This window comes from Microcaecilia unicolor, chromosome 2, assembly GCF_901765095.1.
Source record: "Microcaecilia unicolor chromosome 2, aMicUni1.1, whole genome shotgun sequence".
NCBI lineage: Eukaryota > Metazoa > Chordata > Amphibia > Gymnophiona > Siphonopidae > Microcaecilia > Microcaecilia unicolor.
In genome coordinates this window covers 511,964,988-511,978,487 of record NC_044032.1, presented here as the reverse complement: position 1 = coordinate 511,978,487, position 13,500 = coordinate 511,964,988, and the positions used below count along the sequence as shown (strand labels likewise).

Genomic DNA, 13,500 nt, shown 5'->3' with positions numbered 1-13,500 from the left:
TTATTAGTCCAGGTCCAGGTAACTGGCCTCAGTGGTCTAGTCTTTGACTGGTTTGCTTATTTTCTTTTTGGTTGTTCCTTCTTTGTTTACACTGGATCCTCTATCTCATCAATCTTCACTTTCCTGCAGGGTTTTCCAGGGGTCAGCTCTTGCATCTCTTCTGTTTAACATATTTATCTCCACACTGGCTAGCCTTGTACAAGATTTAAGTGTTAATGGTTTCTGTTACACAGATTATATCCTGTCCTGCTTCTCACTTACGCTGACATTCCCCTGATGTCACCCCCAAGAATGGCTTGTCTCAATGCAGTCACCTTCTGGTTTAAAAATAATCATCTGAGGCTCAACCCCACTAAAACTGGCTTCTTGGGTGAGAGGCAGTTTCATCCATCTGACCATTCTGCTACATCATTATGGTTCTTCTTTTACACTTTTGATTCCTTTATATACTTAGGTGTAGTCACTGACTATCAACCTTTGATGCATAGGTATCTGCTACAGTTAAAGCCTCATTCTACTCCTGTAAGTATAGATATTGCACTGTTCATGGACAATTGTGTTTATGAACAACTTGAAAACCTGAAAGTGGTGAAAGCCATAGAACCAGATGAGATACACCCTGGGATACTGAGGGAGCTCAGAGATGTTTTGGCAGGTCCTCGTAAAGATCTTTTAAATAAATCTGTGGACATGGGAGATGTTCCATGGGATTGGAGAAGAGTAAATATGACCCCTCATCATAAAAATGTTGACAGATTAGTGGGGAATTACAGATAGGAAAGCCTCACTTTGGTGACTGGAAAAGTAATGGAGGCACTGCAGAAGGAAAGTATAGTAATTTTTTAGAATTCAATTGGTTGCAACATCTGAGACAACATAATTTTACCAAAGAAAAATCTTGCCAAACAAATCTGATTGATTTCTTTGAGTGGATGACCAGAGAACTGTATCAAGGATACAACTGAAAGAAGTGAAGAGAGAAATATGACTGGCAAAGGCTCTGGCAGAAGAACAAATGGCTGAAGATGTAAAGAATGGTGACTTTTTTTCAGGTATATTAATGAATGGAGAAAGGCTAGGAATGGAATTGTAAGACTGAAAGATGTTGAGAGTGATGTGGAAAAAGCGGACATACATATCAAATACTTCTGTCCTCATGGAAGAAAATCCTGGAATAGGACCTCAGTCAGCTGGTAAAGGTACATATGGGAATGAAGTAGACATTACACAGTTCATGGAAGAAAAATGTTTATGAACAACTTGAAAAACTGAAAGTGGACAAAGCCATGGGGCCACATGGGATCCATCCCGGAATCTTGGGGGAGCTCAGAGAGGTTCTGGTGAGTCCTCTAAAAGATTTGTTTAATAAATCACTGGAGATGGGAGAGGTTCCCTGGGATTTGTGAAGAATGGCTATGGTCCCTCTTCACAAGAATGGAGATAGAGAAGATTTGGGAAACTGCAGGTTGGTAAAACTTATATTGGTGGTTGGAAAGGTAAAGGAGGTGCTGCTCAAGGAAAGGATAGCTAATTTCATGGAATCCAATGGATTACAAGAGCTGAGGCAATGTGGTTTTACCAAAGGAATATCATACCAAACGAATCTCATTGATTTTTTTGACTGGGTAGCCAGAGAATTGGAAAGTGGACATGCGCTAAATGTAATCTACTTGGATTTCAGTAAGGCCTTTGACATGATTCCTCCTCATAGGAGGCTCATGAATAAACTCAGTGGACTAAAATTAGGACCCAAAATGGTGAACTGGATTGAAAACTGGTTAACAGACAGACAGTACTGAGTGGCAGTAAATGGAATTTACTCAAAGGTTAGAAAAGATGATTGGTCAGATATGCTTATATGCTCTCAATCAGAAAGCTACCATTGAATGAGCCCAGAAAAATACCCAGGGCCACCCAATGGTAGGGGCTGCCTGCAGTTGAGCTTCCCCCCCTCCAGTTCCGACATCCCTTCCTTCCTCTTCCCCCCGTAGGTCAGCATCTCTCTTTAGCTCCTCCCCCATCCCTGATGGTCTTCCAAACACACAGCAGTGAAGAAAACGGGCTACCTCCAGCCAGCCCTATCAGGGCCTTTTCTATTCAGCGTTCCACCTTTCTGTTGCAACTTCCTGTGGGTGGGATGCAGCCTGTTTTTATTGCTTCTTCTACCAGCAACATACTGCATGTTAAGAGGAGCAGCAGGGTGCTATAGAGAGCTGCCATACCAACACAAAGTTGTGATGGAGAGAGGCTGGACCTGTGGAAGGGAGAGTAAGAGAAGGAGAGATGCTGGAACTGGGCTGAGAAGCAGTGGGAAAAGAGAGAGAGAGAGAGAGAAGCCTGAAGCAAAAGGGGAGAGGGGAAGAGATCCAGAGCACAAGGGAAAGGGAAGAGAGGGAAAATATACTAGACCGGGGGAGGATGGATCAGAGGGAAAAAGAGAGCGAGAGAGAGACTGAACCAAGGGGAGAGAGGGGAAGCGATGCTGGACTAACAGAGGAAGGGAGAGAGATGCTACTACTTATCATTTCTAAAGCGCTACTAGACGTATGCAGCGCTGATACAAGAATACCTGGGGGGGGGGGGGGTCAAGGGTACAGGAGAAAGGGAAGAGAGAGATTAGGTACTGAATGTGAGTGGAAGAAAAGCACAGGGACACAGAGGGAGACGCTGGACAGGATGGATAGGGTTGGAGTGAAAAGCTAGATTTTGGACATAGATTGAAAAGAAATGTCAAAAGGACAGGAAACCCTGGAAAGAGAGTTTAAAAAACAGAGAAAAGCAGAAAAGAGACACTGGGATCAAAGCAATGCTCAGACAAAAAGGGTAGAACAAGTATTTCTTTTTCTCTATTATTTTTGATGTCAGCTTTGGGACATGGAGTGTGCACTACAAAAAAAATAATAGTAAAAATAGCAGAGCTGTGTGTTTCAATATTAAAAATCTTTATTCTGCAATGGACAACCCAACATGTTTCATTGAACAAGCTGCTTCAGGGGTCAACAGCACATGTATCACTGATGGATTTCTTTATGTTCCTTCAATTTACAGTTCTGTATAATGCATATCCAAAACAATAGTAAATCTTATTTGAGTCATAGTGATTAAGTACGTAAAGAAATCCTGTATCAGTGATATATATACTGTTGAAACATGTCAGGTTGTCCATTGCAGAATGCAGTTTTTAAATATTGAAACACAGAGCTCTGCTTATTTTTTTAATTTTTTTTTATTTTTGTAGTGTGGACTCCTTTTCTTTTTGTATATGTTTGTGGTTCATTTGACTCGTTTTTTTTCATTTTCTGAGCTTTGGGAAATGTGTATCTCTGATATCTTGCATTTCAGTTTCTATTTCTACTTCTATTACTATGATAGGTTTTCTATATAGGTCTGGAATGGATTTGCTTTTTGCAGGGTTTGTTTACTGGAGCTCTGAAGGAATTCCTCTTCTCCCACCCCACTCCTCAGGCCCCTTGGGAGAGATGGTGTTATCAGGGGCCAATCTTCATGTTTCCACCCAGGGCCCATTCAGTCCTAGCTACGCCGTTGCTCTCACTAACATTTCCTGTCAAGGAGAAACACTTTCCTGGTAGGGATCATATGTGCCTCTACACAATTGTTAGTGACAAGAGTGTTACAACTTCTTAAAATCAACATTTTGCCGTATCACTCAGAAATTGTCAATTCTTTTTCCATCTGTAAAGGAATATACCACACAAGTAGTAAAAAAAATGGGATATTGAAGGTTTCAGTGACATAGCAGTCATGGGGGAATAATATGACCAAAGATACATGTATGTATGCAAAAATAGATGTGCATGTGCAAATTATCATGAAATCAAATTAAATACTAACTTGTTGACCGCTAGTATCCCCACTTCAAGCTTCAATGCGGTGTACAAAGTAGATGATGAAGTACAAAATTAGTTCAAATTACAAAATAACAAAAAAATCTTACTAATCATTAGTATTTTTAGGAAATATAAAGGTTTCACCTTCTTCCTAAAAGTAACATAATTATATTCAGTCCTAATATAAGAAGGAAGAGAATTCCACAATGATACTCCCAATATGGAATGAATTTACTATTTTCAAAAACGTGTCATTTTTATAAAAAGGTGAGCATAAAGTCAATTGATCTGGAAGATGCAGAGAATGTCCAATAATGAGTGAAGTAAGTTTAATCAATAGTTCTGAAGTGCACCCATATAAAATTTGAAGCAACATTTTTATTTCCCTAATTCAGCTCACAGTTTTCTCTCTCTACAGCCCGTACCACCCAACAGTGTATTGCAAATAAATATTCTGTTCCAGCCCAGTTACACATAGTTGTACTGTACTTGGCATTCGTATTTTAGTGATATGGTTCCCACTTTGTGAACAGTTTACCCTAGTGGTTCCCGAACCTGGTCCTGGAGTTACCTCAGCCAGTCAGGTTTTTGGGATAAACAAAAATGAATGTTCATGAAGGAGATTTGCATGCACTACTTCCACTGCATGTAAATCTCTCTCATGAATATTCATTGTGGGTATCCTGATAACCTGACTGACTGGGGTGCCTCCAGGACAAGGTTTGGGAACCACTGGCGTACCCTTTGATATCAACACCCCAGGAAATTCTAAAAAAACTTCATAAGGATGGGCTGTCATTGTAGTGACATGGGAAATGCGAAACAACATATCCCATGCCCTGAAAACAAGCAGATGAAAACATATAAAATTGTATTGTTGCCAGACCTCGTGGCGCAACGGTAGCGCGTCTGACTCCAGATCAGAAGGCTGCGTGTTTGAATCACGTCGGGGTCATCGAACCTTTTTAAAAAAAAAAAAAAAAAAAAAGGGAGGAGCAAGATGGCGGCGGTACCATCTGTTCGCATAGGTGACTAACTCAACGCTGCTGGAGTTTGAAATCCTCTTGGTGTTTTATTTTTTTTTCCTCATTAAAGATTTTTCCTGGTTCCTTACCTTTATGATGCCGCACACCAAGAGAAAAGGGACCGTTAGACCGGCGGCCCAGTCGGTGCTAACATCAACGCCCGTCCAGCAGAAGCTTGATCAGTTTCTATTGCGACATTCCACTGCTCAGGTTGGAGGCCCTGCTGATATTACGGCGGTAGGAGACGCCGAAATCTTAGGGATAGACACTTCGTTGTCTCCTCCAACTATTTGCCCACCTTTGCAACCGGCGGCGATCGACTTCGGGGGTGAAACGCCGAGACCGGAAGTCGGAATAGGCATTCTACCGTTGGGCCAGAAAGTCGGTTTGCCTCCCGGGGCTTCCATGCCAACGGAGCCAGAGAGCTTTATAGCTACTCAGGAGAGTCCATTAACATCAACGGCCTCGAATGCAAAGGTCACGCTGGAGACGATATGGGAAGTGCTCCAGCGTTTAGATAATACGATGAGGATTTCAACAAATAAGATCGATTTCCTGACTGAAAAGGTACAAACTTTAAATACTGCATTTGCCACAATGAAAAATGAGGTCAATGAGCAAATAAGCCTTTTGAAAACTGACTCCACCAAATTGAAAGAAACAACTGTAAAATTGATTCAAGATAATACACAGATTCACAATAGACTTGAATATTTTGAAAATTTTAATCGAAGATTGAATCTTCGATTGTTAAACTTTCCCAGGACATCAGTATATTCACCTATGGATATTTTCAAAAGATTTTTGGTGGAAAATTTAAAGTTTGCATCGGATAATATTCCACCATTGAGTAAAATTTATTACTTACCAACAAATAGATCAAATGTTGAATTACAGACTCCGCAAGTTGATATAAGTGTATCAGAACTTTTGGAAACATCTTTGACATCTATAACTAATAGGCAAACCCTTTTGGTATCATTTGTGTTTCAACAAGACTTGGAGCTAGTGAGGAAACTGGCTCTAAGAAATTTACAAAACCCCTTTTATGGGGGGAAAATATGGGTTTTCCCGGACGTTACCAAAAATACACAAAAGCAAAGAAAGGAGTTTTTGACCTTACGACCAGCAGTTCTGTCATTGGGGGCTTCCTTCAATTTAAATTATCCGTGCAAATGCATTGTAAAATATATGGATATAAAATATGTTTTCTTTGTACCGGATCACTTAAAACAATTTATTGTACAAAAGAATATTATGAAAGATGTTTGAAACCAATTTGTATTTTCTTTAGGGAATGTATTGAAGATTATAGTGGTAATATCCGTTAAGCCTTACTTCATTATTATATATTCCTGTTTCTTTTCTCCTAAAGTTATCGGCATACTCCCCCCGTTATGGTGGTCTAAAACAAGATGCTTTTTTTCTCTTTCCTGTATAATTTCTGATTAAGAAAATTTCTTTGTAATCATATTAATCTGTTTTTCTTGCACAAGTATTATAGCTTGTAAATTTGATTAAAAAGATAAATAAAGAAAAAAAAAAATAAAATAAAATTGTATTGTTCATTTTCTGATAATACTGCACATTCTTTCCCTATAGGGCTCCCATTGCACATGCACGAACCATTGCACATGCTCAGACCATTGCATATGGTCACGCACTCCTGGTTTCTATATATGGCGCCTAGATTCCGCACAGAGATACGCATCTATCTTAATTGGTATAACAAGTAAATCAGCATTTTTAACAGCATTTAACAAGCAATAACGAGCACTAATTGGCAATAATTGCATTTTATGCATAGAAATCGCTAAGTGTATTCTATAAATAACTGCACCTAAATTGCAAAGCATGCAGATGAAAATAAACCTGCATAGCTTAAAAGGGGCGTGTTTATGGGTGTATTTATGGGTGTTTTGTGGGTGTTCCAGAATATCTGCATGTCATTACAGAATACAGGTCAGTGTGCCTAAATCTTCGCGCATGTATTTACACCAGGTTTTTATTGGCGTAAATGGACTTGCATAGATTTAGGCACTATGGTATCGACTAAGCATATTCTATACACTGCACTTAAATCATATAGAATACGCTTAATTCTGCGCTGACGTTTTAGGCACCATATATAGAATCTGGCCCATGCACACAGTACTGGGAAATGAGTGCACACTCATTCCAAAAGTGTGCACTTATTTCCAAATAGTTAACCGCTTTTGAAAGACTATGCACTTGACTTTGGCAGATGACGTTTAATGTGAGCAAGTGCAAAGTGATGCATGTGGGAAAGAGGAACCCGAATTATAGCTACGTCATGCAAGGTTCCACTTAGGAGTCACCGACCAAGAAAGGGATCTAGGTGTCGTCGATGATACGTTGAAACCTTCTGCTCATTGTGCTGCGGCAGCTAAGAAAGCAAATAGAATGTTAGGTATTATTAGGAAAGGAATGGAAAACAAAAATGAGGACGTTATAATGCCTTTATATCGCTCCATGGTGCAACCGCACCTCGAATATTGTGTTCAGTTCTGGTCACCGCATCTCAAAAAAGATATAGTGGAATTAGAAAAGGTGCAGAGAAGGGCAACGAAAATGATAAAGGGAATGGGGGTGACTGCCCTATGAGGAAAGGGTAAAGCGGCTGGGGCTCTTCAGCTTGGAGAAAAGGCGACTGAGGGGAGATATGATAGAGGTGTATAAAATAAAGAGTGGAGTGGAAAACGTAGATGTGAATTGTTTCTTTACTCTTTCCAAAAATACTAGGACTAGGGAGCATGCGATGAAGCTACAAAGTAGTAAATTTAAAACGAATCTGAGAAATTTTTATTCATTCAAAGTGTAATTCAACTCTAGAATTCATTGCCAGAAAACGTGGTAAAGGTAGTTAGCTTAGCAGAGTTTTAAAAAGGTTTGGACGGCTTCCTAAAGGAAAAGTGCATAGACCATTATTAAATTGGACTTGGGGAAAATATTTCTGGGATAAACAGCATCAAATGTTTTGTACTTTTTGGGGGATCTTGCCATGTATTTGTGACCTGGATTGTCCAGTGTTGGAAGGATATAACACACAACAGAAATTGACTGGCTGCCCTTCCCTACTATTTTAGTTTTGTCTTTTCTTCTGACAATTTGCCATATTCCAGTACTATAATTTACCTAATTCCATTTTGCAATGTTTGTTGTTGATCCATCTACCTTTCCCTTTTGCCTGTTCCTTTTTTTTTGTCTTGTTACTGGTCTTACCACCTCCCTCCATCCCTTTTGTGTCTTAGATAAGAATTAATCATCATCTTTCTATAAATTTAGATTATTTCATTTTAAATTTTAACCAAGGCCTTCTAATACGATTTCCTATTTTCAGTTCCTCTCTCATATTATTTTATTGCACCATTTAGATAAGCAATTTTATAGGTGGTATATCAAATAAAGATGAACTATAAACTCTGAATTCTTATTCTGGCTTATGCAATCCACGGCAATGTATCTCTGAGTCTGAGGGCCCTGTTTACTAAGCTGCGCTGTAGGCGTGCTAGCATTTTTAGCACGCGCTAATGATAGAGACACCCTAGTGCGCGCTAATTTTTAGCATGCGTTAAAAATGCTAGTGTACCTTAGTAAGCAGGGCCCTAAGTAAATGGTCTGGGGGGTGGAAATTTATAGTAAACCTGGGTTAGAGTTGAGCAAAGTCACTAATCATTGCCAGCACCCATCCTCTCTAAATATTTCAAACACTGAATATTGCATACTTATTTCCCTTTTCTTGACCTTTATTTTTTTTTTAGTAATTTGTTGCTTATATGTGACCCTTTTGGTCTTGGATGATATGAAACAGGATCTCCAGGGTTCTTGTTAATAGAAGCAAAGTGTATTGTTTTAGATCTTCTTGATGGGGACTACTGTAATTTCACTTCGCCACTGCAAAATAAAGCAGTCCACACACAGATCTTTTGAGTTCTCAAGAGGTTTCTTTACTTTCCACTTAAAGTAGAGGATCAATAACTTCAAATAGCTGCAGGCTTTGTACATTCTTTCCATGAGAAGTACACAATGCATCATAGATCTAACAGTGCTAGTCACTTCTTATAGGTGATAACATAAAAAGCAGGTCTAAATTGTTTCCAATCTCTTCCCTGGAGGGCAATGTGGTCTCAAAAAGAAGACAAAAGAAATCTTCTTCTTGCACTGAACACCTTTTTACTTGCTCGCACTCCAAGAGACTGGTTCACTAAGAAATTACCTGCTTTTCCATGCAACCTTCATGGTCAATTCCTGGAAAAAAGCAGATGGTGTATCAGAAATTTTGGATTCAGCTAGAAAACATTCCAAGGAGCCCATATACCAGTAACCTCTGCAGACAAAATGGCCTTTCCCTGCAGCTAAGTTGCAGGTAAGACACCTAAATCTGGGCCTGGAAGGAAAGATCATCTGCTTTTCCAAATCTTTTACTCCACTGAGACAGACTTTTGCAGCTCTTTATTCTCACAGCTTTTTCATAGGGAAACAGATTCCTCTTTACCCTAGAGGTGAATTCTACCTCCAGTTCTACTTAGAGACCCAAGAAGGATTGAGTGAGCTGAGTCTAGGCCATGGTGGCACCAATGCAGTTCATCAGAGGGCAGTTGTGTCTCTACAGTAGACAGAAATATTTGGGGTAGTATCAGAGAGGCAAGCTAGATATAGAGGGGGACAAGCCAAAACAACATTTTGAACATGCCCACCACCATATTGCACACCCCTCCCCCCATTTTAAATTAGCAATATAAAACACTTGGTCCTTCTATGCATAAAGAACTCCTCCCCTTTTAGCAATATTCAGTTACCAGATAAAACCACCAAACTCATCTATTTGTCCTTTTGAAAGAGTTTGAAAACACACTTATTTCAGAAGTATTTGTGTGATAGTAGCTTTTAGTGTTATATGTTTTACTTTGAACCATTAATGTATTCTTACCTTGGTTTGAAATGTGAACTGCTTTGGACCTTATTGGGAGGAAGCGGTCAATAAATACTGAGAGTAGATTAGATTAACTGACAGCATCATTCAGCAAATTCTGTGTGGGAATGATGTCTGGATTCTCTACAGTACTGGTCAGAATCTCAATATAAACCCTGAAGCTCGAGTTCTGTATCACAAACTACATATTCCCAACAATGGAGCTATCACCTCAGGAACAGCACACGCTCTTTCCACTGAGACCATTCTGAAAGCAGTGCCTAAATGTAGCCATGAGAAAGAAGCATGCTTAATGCCAATTCTATAATGGCATTGAGGCACACCTAACCCATTATAGAATAGTAATGCAAAGCTGCTTTGGCAAGCCAAAACTTAGGCATGACACCTTACGCCAGGTTTATGGCAGGCATAGGTGCACCTTACAGTGCAGACATCTAATAGTATGAGAAGGTGAGCACATTGCTAAGCAGAATACTTATGACACACCCATCCACCATCTCTAGTACAGCCAATTTGCTGTTACATGCAATAGTGGCCCTACCATTAGGCCAGCACTCACTTAGGTGAGGGCCTCAGGCAGCACTCTCCAGGAGCGGCACTCACACCTTCCCTACTCAATCCTCTTTTCCACATTGAACACATTTTTTTTCTTTTCCAACTGGCAACAGTGGAAGCTCCCATATGCTGCCCTGCCACCAGCACCGGTCTCCTTTCCCTACTATGGCCCGCTTCTTGACATAACTTCCTGTTTCCTCAGAGGCAGGATGCAGTAGAACAAAGAGGCCAGTGCCGGCGGCACCATGGCAGGGCAGCCTACAGGAATATCTGTCGCTGCCGCATTTTGGCAAAGAAAAAATAAGGTAAATGCGGGGAAGAGGGTTGAGGAGGGAAGGGAGAGATTCCAGACCGGGCAAGGGCGGGAGTGAGGGCGGCATCTTAGGAGGCAGATTGCTTTGAGCCACCCCTGGTTACATGCCATGTGATCAAGAAAACAAATAGGCAAATAAACTGCAGTATCCAAGATAGGCAACATGCCAGCAGATTGGTAGCATCTAAGTTTCACATGTGTGCTGTTATGTGGTGCATAAAATTGGATCCTACATGCAGTGTGACTACAGCACCGATTTTGAAGAGCGCCTGGCACAAACATGCATAGATGTAAATTTGTGATGTCATTCATGTGCCTAAGTGTGCCTAGTCTATAAATTAGTGTGCACAATTGAGGGCCCTTTTTACTAAAGGGATGACATGTGGCAATGGGCTTGCTATGCGCCAATCCTCAACTACCGCCAGGCTACCGCAGGAGCCCGATGGTAGTTCCCAACCTCAGTGCATGCCATTTCAATGGGTGGCAATGAGTGCTTCCCCCTGAAATGGCTGTGCTGTAAGTGGTTCACTTAGCGCATGGCCATGTCTTTTTTTTTTAAAGAGGCGGCCTTTAACAGCTGCGATAAAAAGGGGCCTCAGTGTATGTCAAAACACGTGCTGACTCTAGCGCAGGCCCCTTTTGGGTTTTGAAGGGATGTGTATTCATTAGCACACATTCAATTCATTAAGGTGTCTTTAAAGCTTTTTTTGGTGGGGGGGGGGGGGGAGGACTTTTACTAAAGTGTGCAAAGTTTTTGCACTGAGCACGCCTTAACAGTAAAAGTTAAAACATGCAGCGTGCAAAGGCTGTGTGATAATTATTGGGAGCATAATCTCGCAGTAACAGTAGGCATGTTTGTGCAGAAGTGTTTAATGCGCTAAAGCACATGTTGACTTGTTAGTGCACATTAGTAAAAGACCTCTGTAGTATATGTAAAAATGATTTATTGCACATCAAAATATCCCAAAAAGAGCATGAAACATACAGGTCCCTATTTACTAAGGTGCGCTAGCATTTTTAGCATGTGCTAAAACTTAGTGTGCGCTAACCGTGTAGATTCCCATAGGAATATTATGGGCATCTGCACAGTTTGCAGTTTGCTAACAAGATGGCTAACCCAAACTGTGAGGAGCTATCAAAAATCTCACAATTTAAACAAACGAGGCCTCAAATCTTAAAGAGCAATAGTCACATCAACCCATGAATTAACATACATAGATTTCTTGCATTAAAACATTCTAATGCAGGTTAAAACATGTTATTAACATAAATGTGTGAAATGAACTGTGAAAAAATAAGGAAAATTGGAGAAAAAAACTACATTTTTCCTAAATGTGCCCTTCTTTTTTTGCATTGTGTACATCCCTTATTTTTTTCACTTATTGCAGCTGTTCATAGCTTGAGCATAAGAGAAGCATCTATGCCCAGTCGTAAGTAAATAACAGTGTAATGCTGCCCAGAGAGGCAGGTAGTACCATCATGCCCACAGTGAGACAATTTCACAGGCCAGAGTGGCTATTGACTTGTTTTCATTTGGTTTTAGAGGAGTTCTCCTTTCACTGGGTATGCAGTTGCAGCAAAGGAGCAAAAACTACAGTGCTCAGTTCATTTCCAGTACATCAGCAAACACACCAGTGAAGCAGACTGTACCACTTAACCCAAAATATGGGGGTGGCTTAATCTAAGTCTAGAGTGATTGTTGGCTATTTAATTAGTTGATAAGAATCCTGTTGGGTAAAGCTGTTTGATGTTTTGTACACTGCTTGGCAGTAGTTGACAAGATAGCTAGAGCTAATGCCAGTACTATCATGTAAACAGCAAAATGGAAGAAAATAACAGCAGGTTTGGAGAGGAAAGAGCAACACTGGGCAAAAGGAAACAGAGCAACTGCAGGAAAGGACAGAGATCAATTGAGAAAGAAGAGGAGAAAGTAAAGAAAGGAAGGAAGGAAAGGAGGTGAGAACAATGGGACAAAGTGGAGGACGGCACAAATGCTGAGAGGAAGCATAAAAGGGAAAGGCAGGAGACAGAAAGAGGTAATGGGATGAAAAGGACAGAAATGGAGTGGCTGCTACAGGGAAGAGAAAGAGAGAAAAGGAAAATCATAAGCAGGCTCAAAGAAGAAATGATACAGACAGGAAAGAGAAACAGGGAATGGAGGGAGAAGAAGGTAGGAGAAAAGAATGCAGGGAGGAAGAATAGCTAAGATAATATTCAAGCACCTTTCTGACCTCATGTGCAATCTTATCTATCTATATGTTCCATCTTTGCTTACACCCTATGCTGTCAATTAAAATATTTTATTGCATATTGTGTTGACATTGTAATAAGGCATACTGTGCTATACTTTGTATTGTTATTTGAATATTTATACTGCTCTAATTATCTGTTGGTTATGTTTGACTAATTCTTGTTGTATACCGCTTTGAGTGAATCCCTTTAAAAAAGCGGTAAATAAATCCTAATAAATAAATAAATGAATGAAGCATGCTAATGATCTGATTAATTATCAGTATGCTAAGGCCTACTAAGCAGAAGCTAAATTTAAGTCCCTACATTTTGTTATGTCAAGGGGCTGTAGTATTCTAGTATGCTGAATTGTCCCTGTTTCCAAAACTAAAAACATACTGGTATCCAATCCTAGGCCACTCTCTTAATCCAATAGAATAAAAAAATATAATCCCCTTAATGTACCTATGGTAAAGCAAGAGATTCAAACAATAATTAAACCAGGGAAATGCTGGAACTATGTTCTACTCTAACAGCTGTTATTATCCGGGATATGGATGGAGAGCTCAAGTGAAC

At 40.1% G+C, this 13,500-nt stretch overlaps 1 protein-coding gene and 1 non-coding gene across 7 annotated transcripts in view; both read left to right on the top strand.

Annotated features, from left to right (window-relative positions):
* Window positions 1-13,500, top strand: part of LDB2 (LIM domain binding 2) — a 687,185-nt gene that overhangs the window by 124,717 nt on the left and 548,968 nt on the right. The window lies entirely within an intron of this gene.
* TRNAW-CCA lies at window positions 4,732-4,803 on the top strand. Its single transcript has one exon. It is a non-coding gene; the product is annotated as a tRNA-Trp (tRNA).